Below are 17,741 nucleotides of genomic sequence, written 5' to 3'. Positions count from 1 at the left end.
ATGGAACAATCTAATGCAATTTTAGTTTTAATGGGAATAATTTTCCAAAACGGAGTGCCCGTATTCTAAATCATATATCATATTATAACGCGGACACGAATTATATCAAGTATAAAGGTACACTAAGCATGTGATGAATGTCAATGATTTTCCTACTAATTTTGTACGTTAATCTACATCTTATTGACAGATGTTCCATGCCATCTTAAAATTAATTAATTCATAGATTTAATACCTACACTAAGACAATAAAGGTTAAAAAAACATTGAGGGTCTATTTTCCCATCCCGATATATGATTTATTGTTGAAAAATAAATAAAAACTTAATACATTAAATGTTGAAATTTCTTACATGTGGAGCTAACATCTAAAACGTGTAATTGTAACGACATTTATAAACTTTTCTAGGTTTTAATGGTGATTGAGTTTTTTAAAAACATAAGGTATAATTTTTTGGGTGTATAGCGGGATATAAATACGGGTTGCTCACGTAATCAAATCCCATGAAGCCCGGATTTTTCAGCTTAAATGCCTGAAAATTAGATTAATAGTGTTTCAATTTATGTCATGTTGATATCTTTAAATATTAGTAATAATAAAAACCCAATTCCATCACTCGTTATCATTTTGAAAAAGCAGACAAAAGAAATGGGAATTGAAATTTTCATTAATATTTATTAAACAATTTGATATACAATCCTTTTCACAACCTGTTGACATTTGACTTAATTATCTACTTAATATGAAACATGAGTAGAAAATGATAGTTCGACACGCATAGAAGTACGTGTTTATCCCTCAATTTTGTAACTTATATATACTGATTGGGTCAAGGTTATTTATATACCAGTCAGGACGGTGGTAATTGTCTATCAACTTTGTTGCATTTCTATTTGGACGTATCAGCACTTCAGAATGGGGAAATTTATCGGTCTCTTTCTCATCTTGAGCATTGCTTTAGCAGGTATACTTCTTTATATATTTTTAAGACAAAGGCATACTTACATTATCATCTCCTTATTTTAAATACAATCTGGTTTCAATAATTTTGTTTTTAATTAAGGAATGAAATCAATAGAACAGTTTACGCTCTTTTTTTCTAAACCACTTTGCGGTTTATAAATAGTAAACTTCCCAACCCATTTTATATTCATATAAAATGGGTAGCTATTGAATTCATTCTTTATGATTTAATTTTTTTGCTATAAGTTATATATTTAAACGGTCCTTTCACCTTTCAAATGACATTAAATGGTTCAATATGATATGATTCAAAATTTGCACCCATAACTGCCATGTTTTAAAAATGTTAAAGATACATTAAACTGTTGGTCTTTATTTCATCTTTTTTGTATTTTTTTTTCTGTTTAAAAGTTTATATAAAATATGTTTTCACTTATTTATCTGATTTATTTGCACTTACTGGTAGTGAATGACGTCAGAAGTGACGCTATTTTTATAACTAAATCAAAATCAGTCACAAATTGACATTTTTCTGATCTTTGTTTATATGGGAAACATAGAGCGACACCTTGAACAAGAAAAATATTTTTGTTACTTATTAATCTTGGATAGATACATCTCTGATGAAATTTTTTGTTTGTTCAAGCATGCGCTCAGTGTTTTTTGAAAGAAAAAACTGCTTGAAAACAAGCCATTTTAGGCAACATATGTACAATTGGCGGTAAAAGGTAAATTTTATGATGTATCTCTAAAGTGTTGGCACTTGAATCAAAATGAAAATTATGACAAATCTTCACACGCATATTTGTGCACAAAAAAACAAAAAATATCAGTAATATGATGATGTTCAATTTAGGGTGGCATTTTAGACTCAAATCATATATAGTCCTTTAAACGTAACGTCAGGCGGATTAATGTGTTTTTGAATTTAGCCTCACTGTGACGTAGGCAATATTTTTAGTACGATATAACATCAATTTTTATAGTCAATCAGAAAGCGCGTAACAGTAAGAATTTAATCATAACAAGATATCAACGTATGTGTATTTTAAATGTCCAACATTTCTCATTGTGTAAAATAAAATGAAATTGATGCAATACTACATATCAAATGAATAAAACAAAAATTAAAACTATACAGAATTGTTTCGTAATGCTTAGCAATTAATATGTATGTCAACGTCTTCAGTCAACAAGTAAACAATTGTGTATTGTTACACAAGGTATAAGTTTAAAATTGTATAATTTAAAATCTTTCAACTTTTTTTAAGATCATTTTTTATTATTGACATAGATATAGTTTCGTAGTATCATTATTGTGATTATTATCATTAACTTTTTCAGGAACATTGTTTCCAGAAATAGATGCAAGTAAGTTTTGTTTTTTGTTCTTGATAAAAGAATTGATAACTGAATATCATATTCCAATAATATGAATACATTTCCATTTTTGAATATCACATAACCATACTATAAATACATATTTTTTTTAATGGATATTGTATTTTCAGATTATTCTGTTGATCACCATTATTTATATTAAATGTCAAACAATTTTACAACTTCAGGTATTCAGAAAAGATTTACGTGTGAGATGGGTGGAGTTCGGTTCTGTTTAGCTCATTGCCTGGCTCTTGGTTACAGGGGTGCTTGGTGTGACAGCAGGAATGTTTGTCATTGTAGATAAGTACGTTGAACTAATTTATGTCCATAATTTGATATTTTGCTGCATCTCTGTGTGTGTAAAATCGTTTATCTAAAGGCTGCATAATACAGAAAAATTATAGATAATTTGGTCAAAAGAAGATGATTATGGGAGGCACGTAAAAGTATTTCTAAGGTTTTCACAAATAAGAACTTACTGTGTCATTTAAAGTAAAAACAAAAGAAATTGTCATTTAAATACATTTTATGTTTCCAGTCCTTTTATAATGTAGGTTTTCATTCTTAATTCTAAACACTTTTAAAATCATGTTGAACATTTGCCGTAGAAACAGTATTCAAAAGTAGCAAATCAACTGCCTTCTTGAACAACGTCTGCACAATGTATAAATTTGATAAAATTGTCAAATCATTATTTTTTTTTTTTGCTTTACAGGTGCTCAAGGAGAATGCGAGAAAATATTCTTTGTGAAGCACAGTTGAATAAAACTTGAATAAAAATATCAATTTCATTTATTTTTTATGAATCTGTTTCATTTTGCAATTTGCTCAACTAACATATTTGATCACTGAATTATTGTATACAATAACAACACTGCCGATTTGTTTTAATATAATCATTTCCCATTTCATATTTTTAGCAATTGATTTATACATAACATATCAAATTTAAGCAATATTCATTTCTGTTTCAAATAAAATACAATTCATGATTCTTATAGTCAAAATGATTGCTAAAATATGAAATGGAAAATGAGTATGTTAAGACAATTCAAAGAAATTAACCATATTTTGAAATTAAAAAACATTTAAAAGCAATAATAAACAATTCCCTAAACTACTTGATAATGAATGATATGATGTATACATGATTTAGAACAAAGAGCTTTAATAAAAACACCTGCCGATACTAGCACTTCTTCCCAGATATCTGATATACCTTTTGGGGTATATATCAAAAGGGGTAATGCAGTCTACCAAATTAAAATCAGAATTCACGAGGTACGAATGATAGTATCGAATCAACGCGCGGTAGCAAACAATTGCACGTATTGTTGTTTAATATGTAGCTAGTTATTTAAAAATATATATGAAAAGATATAACGCATAGGAGATAAAAAGTATCAAATGGAACCATATTTGAACAATATAGCGTAACAAAGGGAAAAAATAATATTATTTCACTTACCTTACAGCAGTCGATTAAATCTTTAAAAGGAATGTGTATCATCTACCAAGTTCTCTTCTAATGAATATTTATCCAACCTTATATACGTAGCATCTATTTTAGGCCTCCCAGAAAAGGAAAATAGTAAGAAAGTTCAACGTCTCATCTTTAACTTTATATGGAATAAATCAGAAAGAATAAAAGGCAATACTCTTATCGGTAGTGTTAGAAATGGTGGTCGAGGTATCATTGAAGTAGAAAGTAAACTCAAGGCTTTAAAAGCGGCCTGGTTACCCAGAATATGGAAATCAAAAGAAGTTCTGTATAGTATACTGAACAGTTTTTGTAACAAATATTATATAGATGTACAATGTAATGTATATTTACAATTTTCGAGTACCGTAGATAATAAAAAATGTTCACTGTTTTATAAAGAAGTACTTTGTGCTCTTAATGAATGTAAAAAATATCCCGATTTGATGTAATCTCAAATGTCAATATACTTCGACAGTCCATGTGGAACAGTTGTAATATGCGATACAAAGAAAATGTATAATTTTTCGAAAACTGGGTTAAGAGTGGCAGCCTATTTGTTAAAGATACACTGGATGATAATGGCAGAATTCGATCTTAAGAAAGTTTTACTTATTTTATAAAATATAAATCTAATTGGTTATGTGAATATAAGACTATTATCTCCATGTCAAAATTTGTGGATAAGAAAATTGGTTTAGAATTTTTATTTTCAAACTGGTTCTGATAAATTGTATGGAAGAAAATGTAATTTTTTTTTTTTTTGCAGAAATTTTATGAAGATGAAGTTTACAAAACCTTGCTTACAGACAAGAAAGTAAAAAGAGTTTGAAATTCATGGTACTCAACAATGGAAACAATATATGTCTGTAAGAGCTTAGATGTCGAAGATAAACAAATATCTGACTTCAGTTACCGACTACTTAATAATTCATTGTGTAACAACCTATATTTATAAATAAGGACCTTTTGACAATAAACTTCGAAATGGCTGCACCAGTGTAATGGCTAATATATTTGATATTACAACAAATGTGAGATGATTTCCGTAAGCTATTGTAACGGGAAACCTGTACGTTTCCACTTCGGATTCATTATAATTCACAGTGAGAGAAAACACATTCGTATAGTTTTAAAAGACGATTTATTAAGTTAATTAATAAGTTGTTTGTTATAATATAAATTAAACAGAGGGAGTTGGTGGATATTGAATACCTACATGAAGAGGTCAAAATAAAAGCAACCGTGCTTTTCAACTGTCCGTTCAGTACTGTCGTTGCAGAAGTACCGGTGGTCAGGCCGTCAACAGACGTTGTTAAGAACGGCCTGACGCACGCGCGACGTCGGCAACGAACCCGAACTTTACAACATGTAATAATATAAAAATACATGCTATATAATAATGAATATATTTACAACAATAAAACAACACAAGACATAATGATCATATTAGATATAACAATACATCATCCACCATTACACTCCCCCCTTCTTAAGACTTAATGTATGCGATACATACATTAGTCCAATATACAAAGTGTAATAAAAATAAATAAATAACAGATAAGCTCACATTGCCATGGATATACATATACATCTCAAGAAACAGTTCATAAATATAATACAACACCTGAGATCTTTGACAAACAAATACCGTTATATAGATCTATGCTATATAGAGCTATTCATATAACATACATAATCACATGCATATATACAATTGCATTTAATACAATACATGTAGTAGATACAAATTATGTATCGTTACAATAAAAAAAGGAATTTTACAAGAGAAACAATATCATTACAGATTCAAGAAATATAAATAATTAGGCACAAGTCCGCATACAGTTAATAGGACACAGTCACAAATCACAGGGATTATTGAAGAAGGAAACATGAATGGATAATACCTCACAGTTCAGTAAAAAGAAGATGAGCCGCTTTCAGATCTGCAAGTTCCTTGCGCAAACGCAGGTTTTCTACTTCCAATTTCCGCCGCTTTTCCCTCTCCGCCAGCAGATCCGGAGTGTTGGACATCATAGTGCGAAGCTTCTCCTCCGCCACCTTCTTCTTCTGTTGCACCGAGAATGACAATCCCTCTAACCACTGAATGTACGCCAAGATGTCTTCCTGGCTCTCGGGGACCTCGGGGAAGGCAAACGGGGGAAGATCCTGACATCTGGTCTGCGTGGACACATCAAGTGGAAGAACGGAACAGACTGAACGATCCCTGGAAAGATATTCCTGAACTGTGAGGACTCGTCCTCTCTTCGCTGGTGGTTCCAATTCCAACGGATCCGGGCAAGGGATCTCCACAGGGGCATCAGGAGCAGATGAAGAAACCGTCAAAGATTCCGGTACCAACGGCATTGGAGGAACATCCTTGTCCGCAGTAGAGCTGCTCCTACCGTAGAAGGTAAACATGCCAGGGTTAATGAAGGATCCATTGGGCCTAGAATTTCTCTGGCTTTTGGAAAGAATGCTTTCCACTAGTCCTTTGGCAGTGTTGTGGACACGGAGAAGATGGACCTTCATGTCGTACCTCCTACGGCAAGACACTTTACAGTGGAATACAGGACAGGAGTAGGAAACAACTTCAGGGAGGTGTTTTTCCGTCTTATGTCGTTGGTACTTCGCCTTGGTGGGAAAGACGAGAGATGGGGGACAGCCGTCTATCGGACAGGACATGTCCGGGGAGAAGAAGAACTCTATGTTCTTTTGAAAATCCGTAGATGTGACTGGTGGTCGGAAGACAGGAGTGTCATCGAGGAAGTCCATCTCCTGATCATCAACTAAAAGATCTAGGGCAAAGTCGTTAAAATCCATTCTGTAATTAAAATAATAGCACAAATGATTCATAACTAGTATCTAAAATTGTCAAGTTTAAATATACCCCCTTTCAAAAAAAAAAAATAAAAAAAAAAAAATATATTTATAAATAAGGACCTTTTGACAATAAACTTCGAAATGGCTGCACCAGTGTAATGGCTAATATATTTGATATTTCAACAAATGTGAGATGATTTCCGTAAGCTATATTAAATTATACATGATAAGTAATTATGATGGAATTGATCAAAAACCTACTTTCATTTTCGATAAACTAGCCCGAAATAGCAAAAATGAGAGTAAAGTGGTAGACATGCTTTGGCGGTTTAAAGTCATCCGGAGTTTGCATCAAAATTAATGCTTGCAATGAAAAAAGATTGAATGATTACGTAAAGAGTAAATATATTTACTAGGAACTATCTTATACTGCACACAGACGTTAAATGGTGACAAGCGTTGAATAATTAAAATAAGTCAATTCGTTTCTTGAATGTGCATTTCAATTTTGATGTACAGAACGCTTGCGAAACGCGACCCCTGGTGATAGAATGGAATAGAACTTTCCAGAACGGGGTAACCAAGAACGTGGGTTGACTAATTGGCGAAAAGTGTAGGAGGAGTTCATCATGCATCGCGGGCAGATACTTTGGATCGGACATTTTTGGTTAATACATCACTATGATGGTGAATAAATACAATGGAACAATCTAATGCAATTTTAGTTTTAATGGGAATAATTTTCCAAAACGGAGTGCCCGTATTCTATATCATATATCATATTATAACGCGGACACGAATTATATCAAGTATAAAGGTACACTAAGCATGTGATGAATGTCAATGATTTTCCTACTAATTTTGTACGTTAATCTACATCTTATTGACAGATGTTCCATGCCATCTTAAAATTATTTAATTCATAGATTTAATACGTACACTAAGACAATAAAGGTTAAAAAACATTGAGGGTCTATTTTCCCATCCCGATATATGATTTATTGTTGAAAAAAAAATAAAAACTTAATACAATAAATGTTGAAATTTCTTATATGTTGAGCTAACATTTAAAACGTGTAATTGTAACGACATTTATAAACTTTTCTAGGTTTTAATGATGATTGAGTTTTTTAAAGACATAAGGTATTATTTTTGGGTGTATAGCGGGATATAAATACGGGTTGCTCACGTAATCAAATCCCATGAAGCCCGGATTTTTCAGCTTAAATGCCTGAAAATTAGATTAATAGTGTTTCAATTTATGTCATGTTGATATCTTTAAATAATAATAATATAAAAACCAATTCCAGCACTCGTAATCATTTTGAAAAAGCAGACAAAAAAATGTGAATTGAAATTTTCATTAATATTTAATCAACAATTTGATATACAATCCTTTTCACAACCTGTTGACATTTGACTTAATTATCTACTTAATATGAAACATGAGTAGAAAATGATAGTTCGACACGCATAGAAGTACGTGTTTATCCCTCAATTTTGTAACTTATATATACTGATTGGGTCAAGGTTATTTATATACCAGTCAGGACGGTGGTAATTGTCTATCAACTTTTGTTGCATTTCTATTTGGACGTATCAGCACTGCAAAATGGGGAAATTTATCGGTCTCTTTCTCATCTTGAGCATTGCTTTAGCAGGTATACTTCTTTATATATTTTTAAGACAAAGGCATACTTACATTATCATCTTCTTATTTTAATTTCAATCTGGTTTCAATAATTTTGTTTTTAATTAAGGAATGAAATCAATAGAACAGTTAACGGTTTTTTTTTTCTAAACCCCTTTGCGGTTTATAAAGAGAAAACTTCCCAACCCATTTTATATTCATATAGAATGGGTAGCTAATGAATTCATTCCTTATGATTTAATTATTGGCTATTAGTTATATATTTAAACGGTCCTTTCACCTTTCAAATGACATTAAATGATACAATATGATATGAGTCAAAATTTGCACCCATAACTGGCATTTTTTTAAATGTTAAAGATACATTAAACTGTTGTTTTTTATTTTATCTTTTTTGTATTTCTTTTTTTTTCTTTTCTTTTTTTAAAAGTTTATATAAAATATGTTTTCACTTATTTATTTGATTTATTTGCACTTACTGGTAGTGAATGACGTCAGAAGTGACGCTATTTTTATAACTAAATCAAAATCAGTCAAAAAATGACATTTTTCTGATCTTTGTTTGAATGGGAAACATAGAGCGACACTTTGAACAAGAAAAATATTTTTGTTACTTATTAATCTTGGATAGATACATCTCTGATGAAATTTTTTGTTTGTTCAAGCATGCGCTCAGTGTTTTTTTGAAAGAAAAAAACTGCTTGAAAACAAGCCATTTTAGGCAAAATATGCACAATTGGCGGTAAAAGGTAAATTTTATGATGTCGTATCTCTACATTGTGTGGGTATTTGAATCAAAATGAAAATTATGACAAATCTTCACACGCATATTTGTGCACAAAAAACAAAAAATATCAGTAATATGAGGATGTTCAATTTAGGGGGGGGGGGGCATTTTAGACTCAAATCATATATAGTCCTTTAAACGTAACGTCAGGCGGATTATTGTGTTTTTGAATTTAGTCTCACTGTGACGTAGGCAATATTCTTAGTACGATATAACATCAATTTTTATCGCCAATCAGAAAGCGCGTTACAGTAAGAATTTAATCATAACAGGATATCAACGTATGTGTTTTTTAAATGTCCAACATTTCTCATTGTGTAAAATAAAATGAAATTGATGCAATACTACATATCAAATGAATAAAACAAAAATTAAAACTATATGCAATTGTTTCGAAACGCTTAGCAATTAATATATATGTCAACGTCTTCAGTCAACAAGTAAACAATTGTGTATTGTTACACAAGGTATAAGTTTAAAATTGTATAATTTAAAATCTTTCAACTTTTTTGAGATCATTTTTTATTGACGTAGATATAATTTCGTAGTATCATTATTGTGATTATTATCATTAACTTTTTCAGGAACATTGTTTCCAGAAATAGATGCAAGTAAGTTTGTTGTTTTTTTTCTTGATAATAAAATTGATAACTGAATATCATATTCCAATAATATGAATACATTTCCATTTTTGAATATCACATAACCATACTATAAATACATATTTTTTTAATGGATATTGTATTTTCAGATTATTTAGTTGATCACCGTTATTTACATTGAATGTCAAACAATTTTACAACTTCAGGTATTCAGAAAAGATTTACGTGTGAAATGGGTGGAGTTCGGTTCTGTTTAGCTCATTGCCTGGCTCTTGGTTACAGGGGTGCTTGGTGTGACAGCAGGAATGTTTGTCATTGTAGATAAGTACGTTGAACTAATTTATGTCCATAATTTGATATTTTGCTGCATCTCTGTGTGTGTAAAATCGATTATTAAAAGGCTGCATAATACTGAAAGACTATAGATAATTTGGCCAAAAGAAGGTGATTATGGGGAGCACGTAAAAGTATTTTTAAGGTTTTAACAAAAAAGAAGTTACTTTATCATTAAAAGAAAAAACAAAAGAAATTGTCAATTAAATACATTTTATGTTTTCGTCATTTTTGTAATAGAAGTTTTCATTCTTAATACTAAACACTTTTCAAATCATGTTGAAAATTTGCCGTAGAAACAGTATTCTAAGACAGCAAATCAACTGTCTTCTTGAACAACGTCTGCACAATGTATAAATTTGATAAAATTGTCAAATCATTCTTTTTGCTTTGCAGGTGCTCAAGGAGAATGCGAGAAGTTATTCTTTGTGAAGCACAGTTGAATAAAACGTGAATAAAAATATCAATTTCATTTTTTTTTTATGAATCTGTTTCATTTTGCAATTTGCTCAACTAACATATTTGATCACTGAATTGTTGTATACAATAACAACACTGCCGATTTGTTTTAATATAATCATTTTCCATTTCATATCTTTAGCAATTGATTTATACATAACATATCAAATTTAAGCAATATTCATTTCTGTTTCAAATAAAATACAATTCATGATTCTTATAGTCAAAATGATTGCTAAAATATGAAATGGAAAATGAGTATGTTAAGACAATTCAAAGAAATTAACCATATTTTGAAATTAAAAAACATTTAAAAGCAATAATAAACAATTCTTTAAACTACTTGATAATGAATGATATGATGTATACATGATTTAGAACAAAGAGCTTTAATAAAAACACCTGCCGATACTAGCATTTCTTTCCAGATATCTGATATACCTTTTGGGGTACATATCAAAAGGGGTGATGTAGTCTACAAAATTAAAATCAGAATTCACGAGGTACGAATGTATCGAATCAACGCGCAGTAGCAAACAATTGCACGTATTGTTGTTTAATATGTAGCTAGTTATTTAAACATATATATAAAAAGATATAACGCATAGGAGATAAAAAGTATCAAATGGAATGATATTTGAACAATATAGCGTATCAAAGGGAAAAAAATAATATTATTTCACTTACCTTACAGCAGTCGATTAAATCTTTAAAAGGAATGTGTATCATCTACCAAGTTCTCTTCTAATGAATATTTATCCAACCTTATATACGTAGCATCTATTTTAGGCCTCCCAGAAAAGGAAAATAGTAAGAAAGTTCAACGTCTCATCTTTAACTTTATATGGAATAAATCAAAAAGAATAAAAGGCAATACTCTTATCGGTAGTGTTAGAAATGGTGGTCGAGGTATCATTGAAGTAGAAAGTAAACTCAAGGCTTTAAAAGCGGCCTGGTTACCCAGAATATGGAAATCAAAAGAAGTTCTGTATAGTATACTGAACAGTTTTTGTAACAAATATTATATAGATGTACAATGTAATGTATATTTACAATTTTCGAGTACCGTAGATAATAAAAAATGTTCACTGTTTTATAAAGAAGTACTTTGTGCTCTTAATGAATGTAAAAAATATCCCGATTTGATGTAATCTCAAATGTCAATATACTTCGACAGTCCATGTGGAACAGTTGTAATATGCGATACAAAGGAAATGTATAATTTTTCGAAAACTGGGTTAAGAGTGGCAGCCTATTTGTTAAAGATACACTGGATGATAATGGCAGAATTCGATCTTAAGAAAGTTTTACTTATTTTATAAAATATAAATCTAATTGGTTATGTGAATATAAGACTATTATCTCCATGTCAAAATTTGTGGATAAGAAAATTGGTTTAGAATTTTTATTTTCAAACTGGTTCTGATAACTTGTATGGAAGAAAATGTAATTTTTTTTTTTTGCAGAAATTTTATGAAGATGAAGTTTACAAAACCTTGCTTACAGACAAGAATGTAAAAAGAGTTTGAAATTCATGATACTCAACAATGGGGAAAATATATGTCTGTAAAAGCTTAGATGTCGAAGATAAACAAATATCTGACTTCAGTTACCGACTACTTAATAATTCTTTGTGTAACAACCTATATTTATAAATAAGGACCTTTTGACAATAAACTTCGAAATGACTGCACCAGTGTAATGGCTAATATATTTGATATTTCAACAAATGTGAGATGATGTCCGTAAGCTATATTAAATTATACATGATAAGTAAGTATGATGGAATTAATCAAAAACCTACCTTCATTTTCGATAAACTAGCCCGAAATAGCAAAAATGAGAGTAAAGTGGTAGACACGCTTTGGCGGTTTAAAGTCATCCGGAGTTTGCATCAAAATTAATGCTTGCATTGAAAAAAGATTGAATGATTACGTAAAGAGTGAATATATTTACTAGGAACTAACTTATACTGCACACAGACGTTAAATGGTGACAAGCGTTGAATAATTAAAATAAGTCAATTCGTTTCTTGAATGTGCATTTCAATTTTGATGTACAGAACGCTTGCGAAACGCGACCCCTGGTGATAGAATGGAATAGAACTTTCCAGAACGGGGTAACCAAGAACGTGGGTTGACTAATTGGCGAAAAGTGTAGGAGGAGTTCATCATGCATCGCGGGCAGATACTTTGGATCGGACATTTTTGGTTAATACATCACTATGATGGTGAATAAATACAATGGAACAATCTAATGCAATTTTAGTTTTAATGGGAATAATTTTCCAAAACGGAGTGCCCGTATTCTAAATCATATATCATATTATAACGCGGACACGAATTATATCAAGTATAAAGGTACACTAAGCATGTGATGAATGTCAATGATTTTCCTACTAATTTTGTACGTTAATCTACATCTTATTGACAGATGTTCCATGCCATCTTAAAATTAATTAATTCATAGATTTAATACCTACACTAAGACAATAAAGGTTAAAAAAACATTGAGGGTCTATTTTCCCATCCCGATATATGATTTATTGTTGAAAAATAAATAAAAACTTAATACATTAAATGTTGAAATTTCTTACATGTGGAGCTAACATCTAAAACGTGTAATTGTAACGACATTTATAAACTTTTCTAGGTTTTAATGGTGATTGAGTTTTTTAAAAACATAAGGTATAATTTTTTGGGTGTATAGCGGGATATAAATACGGGTTGCTCACGTAATCAAATCCCATGAAGCCCGGATTTTTCAGCTTAAATGCCTGAAAATTAGATTAATAGTGTTTCAATTTATGTCATGTTGATATCTTTAAATATTAGTAATAATAAAAACCCAATTCCATCACTCGTTATCATTTTGAAAAAGCAGACAAAAGAAATGGGAATTGAAATTTTCATTAATATTTATTAAACAATTTGATATACAATCCTTTTCACAACCTGTTGACATTTGACTTAATTATCTACTTAATATGAAACATGAGTAGAAAATGATAGTTCGACACGCATAGAAGTACGTGTTTATCCCTCAATTTTGTAACTTATATATACTGATTGGGTCAAGGTTATTTATATACCAGTCAGGACGGTGGTAATTGTCTATCAACTTTGTTGCATTTCTATTTGGACGTATCAGCACTTCAGAATGGGGAAATTTATCGGTCTCTTTCTCATCTTGAGCATTGCTTTAGCAGGTATACTTCTTTATATATTTTTAAGACAAAGGCATACTTACATTATCATCTCCTTATTTTAAATACAATCTGGTTTCAATAATTTTGTTTTTAATTAAGGAATGAAATCAATAGAACAGTTTACGCTCTTTTTTTCTAAACCACTTTGCGGTTTATAAATAGTAAACTTCCCAACCCATTTTATATTCATATAAAATGGGTAGCTATTGAATTCATTCTTTATGATTTAATTTTTTTGCTATAAGTTATATATTTAAACGGTCCTTTCACCTTTCAAATGACATTAAATGGTTCAATATGATATGATTCAAAATTTGCACCCATAACTGCCATGTTTTAAAAATGTTAAAGATACATTAAACTGTTGGTCTTTATTTCATCTTTTTTGTATTTTTTTTTCTGTTTAAAAGTTTATATAAAATATGTTTTCACTTATTTATCTGATTTATTTGCACTTACTGGTAGTGAATGACGTCAGAAGTGACGCTATTTTTATAACTAAATCAAAATCAGTCACAAATTGACATTTTTCTGATCTTTGTTTATATGGGAAACATAGAGCGACACCTTGAACAAGAAAAATATTTTTGTTACTTATTAATCTTGGATAGATACATCTCTGATGAAATTTTTTGTTTGTTCAAGCATGCGCTCAGTGTTTTTTGAAAGAAAAAACTGCTTGAAAACAAGCCATTTTAGGCAACATATGTACAATTGGCGGTAAAAGGTAAATTTTATGATGTATCTCTAAAGTGTTGGCACTTGAATCAAAATGAAAATTATGACAAATCTTCACACGCATATTTGTGCACAAAAAAACAAAAAATATCAGTAATATGATGATGTTCAATTTAGGGTGGCATTTTAGACTCAAATCATATATAGTCCTTTAAACGTAACGTCAGGCGGATTAATGTGTTTTTGAATTTAGCCTCACTGTGACGTAGGCAATATTTTTAGTACGATATAACATCAATTTTTATAGTCAATCAGAAAGCGCGTAACAGTAAGAATTTAATCATAACAAGATATCAACGTATGTGTATTTTAAATGTCCAACATTTCTCATTGTGTAAAATAAAATGAAATTGATGCAATACTACATATCAAATGAATAAAACAAAAATTAAAACTATACAGAATTGTTTCGTAATGCTTAGCAATTAATATGTATGTCAACGTCTTCAGTCAACAAGTAAACAATTGTGTATTGTTACACAAGGTATAAGTTTAAAATTGTATAATTTAAAATCTTTCAACTTTTTTTAAGATCATTTTTTATTATTGACATAGATATAGTTTCGTAGTATCATTATTGTGATTATTATCATTAACTTTTTCAGGAACATTGTTTCCAGAAATAGATGCAAGTAAGTTTTGTTTTTTGTTCTTGATAAAAGAATTGATAACTGAATATCATATTCCAATAATATGAATACATTTCCATTTTTGAATATCACATAACCATACTATAAATACATATTTTTTTTAATGGATATTGTATTTTCAGATTATTCTGTTGATCACCATTATTTATATTAAATGTCAAACAATTTTACAACTTCAGGTATTCAGAAAAGATTTACGTGTGAGATGGGTGGAGTTCGGTTCTGTTTAGCTCATTGCCTGGCTCTTGGTTACAGGGGTGCTTGGTGTGACAGCAGGAATGTTTGTCATTGTAGATAAGTACGTTGAACTAATTTATGTCCATAATTTGATATTTTGCTGCATCTCTGTGTGTGTAAAATCGTTTATCTAAAGGCTGCATAATACAGAAAAATTATAGATAATTTGGTCAAAAGAAGATGATTATGGGAGGCACGTAAAAGTATTTCTAAGGTTTTCACAAATAAGAACTTACTGTGTCATTTAAAGTAAAAACAAAAGAAATTGTCATTTAAATACATTTTATGTTTCCAGTCCTTTTATAATGTAGGTTTTCATTCTTAATTCTAAACACTTTTAAAATCATGTTGAACATTTGCCGTAGAAACAGTATTCAAAAGTAGCAAATCAACTGCCTTCTTGAACAACGTCTGCACAATGTATAAATTTGATAAAATTGTCAAATCATTATTTTTTTTTTTTTGCTTTACAGGTGCTCAAGGAGAATGCGAGAAAATATTCTTTGTGAAGCACAGTTGAATAAAACTTGAATAAAAATATCAATTTCATTTATTTTTTATGAATCTGTTTCATTTTGCAATTTGCTCAACTAACATATTTGATCACTGAATTATTGTATACAATAACAACACTGCCGATTTGTTTTAATATAATCATTTCCCATTTCATATTTTTAGCAATTGATTTATACATAACATATCAAATTTAAGCAATATTCATTTCTGTTTCAAATAAAATACAATTCATGATTCTTATAGTCAAAATGATTGCTAAAATATGAAATGGAAAATGAGTATGTTAAGACAATTCAAAGAAATTAACCATATTTTGAAATTAAAAAACATTTAAAAGCAATAATAAACAATTCCCTAAACTACTTGATAATGAATGATATGATGTATACATGATTTAGAACAAAGAGCTTTAATAAAAACACCTGCCGATACTAGCACTTCTTCCCAGATATCTGATATACCTTTTGGGGTATATATCAAAAGGGGTAATGCAGTCTACCAAATTAAAATCAGAATTCACGAGGTACGAATGATAGTATCGAATCAACGCGCGGTAGCAAACAATTGCACGTATTGTTGTTTAATATGTAGCTAGTTATTTAAAAATATATATGAAAAGATATAACGCATAGGAGATAAAAAGTATCAAATGGAACCATATTTGAACAATATAGCGTAACAAAGGGAAAAAATAATATTATTTCACTTACCTTACAGCAGTCGATTAAATCTTTAAAAGGAATGTGTATCATCTACCAAGTTCTCTTCTAATGAATATTTATCCAACCTTATATACGTAGCATCTATTTTAGGCCTCCCAGAAAAGGAAAATAGTAAGAAAGTTCAACGTCTCATCTTTAACTTTATATGGAATAAATCAGAAAGAATAAAAGGCAATACTCTTATCGGTAGTGTTAGAAATGGTGGTCGAGGTATCATTGAAGTAGAAAGTAAACTCAAGGCTTTAAAAGCGGCCTGGTTACCCAGAATATGGAAATCAAAAGAAGTTCTGTATAGTATACTGAACAGTTTTTGTAACAAATATTATATAGATGTACAATGTAATGTATATTTACAATTTTCGAGTACCGTAGATAATAAAAAATGTTCACTGTTTTATAAAGAAGTACTTTGTGCTCTTAATGAATGTAAAAAATATCCCGATTTGATGTAATCTCAAATGTCAATATACTTCGACAGTCCATGTGGAACAGTTGTAATATGCGATACAAAGAAAATGTATAATTTTTCGAAAACTGGGTTAAGAGTGGCAGCCTATTTGTTAAAGATACACTGGATGATAATGGCAGAATTCGATCTTAAGAAAGTTTTACTTATTTTATAAAATATAAATCTAATTGGTTATGTGAATATAAGACTATTATCTCCATGTCAAAATTTGTGGATAAGAAAATTGGTTTAGAATTTTTATTTTCAAACTGGTTCTGATAAATTGTATGGAAGAAAATGTAATTTTTTTTTTTTTTGCAGAAATTTTATGAAGATGAAGTTTACAAAACCTTGCTTACAGACAAGAAAGTAAAAAGAGTTTGAAATTCATGGTACTCAACAATGGAAACAATATATGTCTGTAAAAGCTTAGATGTCGAAGATAAACAAATATCTGACTTCAGTTACCGACTACTTAATAATTCATTGTGTAACAACCTATATTTATAAATAAGGACCTTTTGACAATAAACTTCGAAATGGCTGCACCAGTGTAATGGCTAATATATTTGATATTACAACAAATGTGAGATGATTTCCGTAAGCTATTGTAACGGGAAACCTGTACGTTTCCACTTCGGATTCATTATAATTCACAGTGAGAGAAAACACATTCGTATAGTTTTAAAAGACGATTTATTAAGTTAATTAATAAGTTGTTTGTTATAATATAA

The 17,741-nt window shown here is 30.0% G+C and overlaps 3 long non-coding RNA genes across 3 annotated transcripts; all 3 read left to right on the top strand.

Moving 5' to 3' along the window:
• The first annotated feature begins 833 nt into the window (after positions 1 to 833).
• Positions 834 to 3,138, top strand: LOC136276523 (uncharacterized). The gene is made up of 4 exons (XR_010715008.1): positions 834 to 965; positions 2,309 to 2,335; positions 2,533 to 2,651; positions 3,063 to 3,138. It is a non-coding gene; the product is annotated as an uncharacterized lncRNA (long non-coding RNA).
• Positions 3,139 to 8,187: 5,049 nt separating this feature from the next.
• Positions 8,188 to 10,501, top strand: LOC136276522 (uncharacterized). The gene is made up of 4 exons (XR_010715007.1): positions 8,188 to 8,317; positions 9,679 to 9,705; positions 9,903 to 10,021; positions 10,426 to 10,501. It is a non-coding gene; the product is annotated as an uncharacterized lncRNA (long non-coding RNA).
• Positions 10,502 to 13,563: 3,062 nt separating this feature from the next.
• Positions 13,564 to 15,870, top strand: LOC136276661 (uncharacterized). The gene is made up of 4 exons (XR_010715217.1): positions 13,564 to 13,696; positions 15,040 to 15,066; positions 15,264 to 15,382; positions 15,795 to 15,870. It is a non-coding gene; the product is annotated as an uncharacterized lncRNA (long non-coding RNA).
• Positions 15,871 to 17,741: the final 1,871 nt, after the last annotated feature.

Source organism: Magallana gigas, chromosome 6 (genome assembly GCF_963853765.1).
Source record: "Magallana gigas chromosome 6, xbMagGiga1.1, whole genome shotgun sequence".
NCBI classification, from domain to species: Eukaryota; Metazoa; Mollusca; class Bivalvia; order Ostreida; family Ostreidae; genus Magallana; species Magallana gigas.
This window is presented reverse-complemented; position numbering and strand designations above follow the sequence as displayed.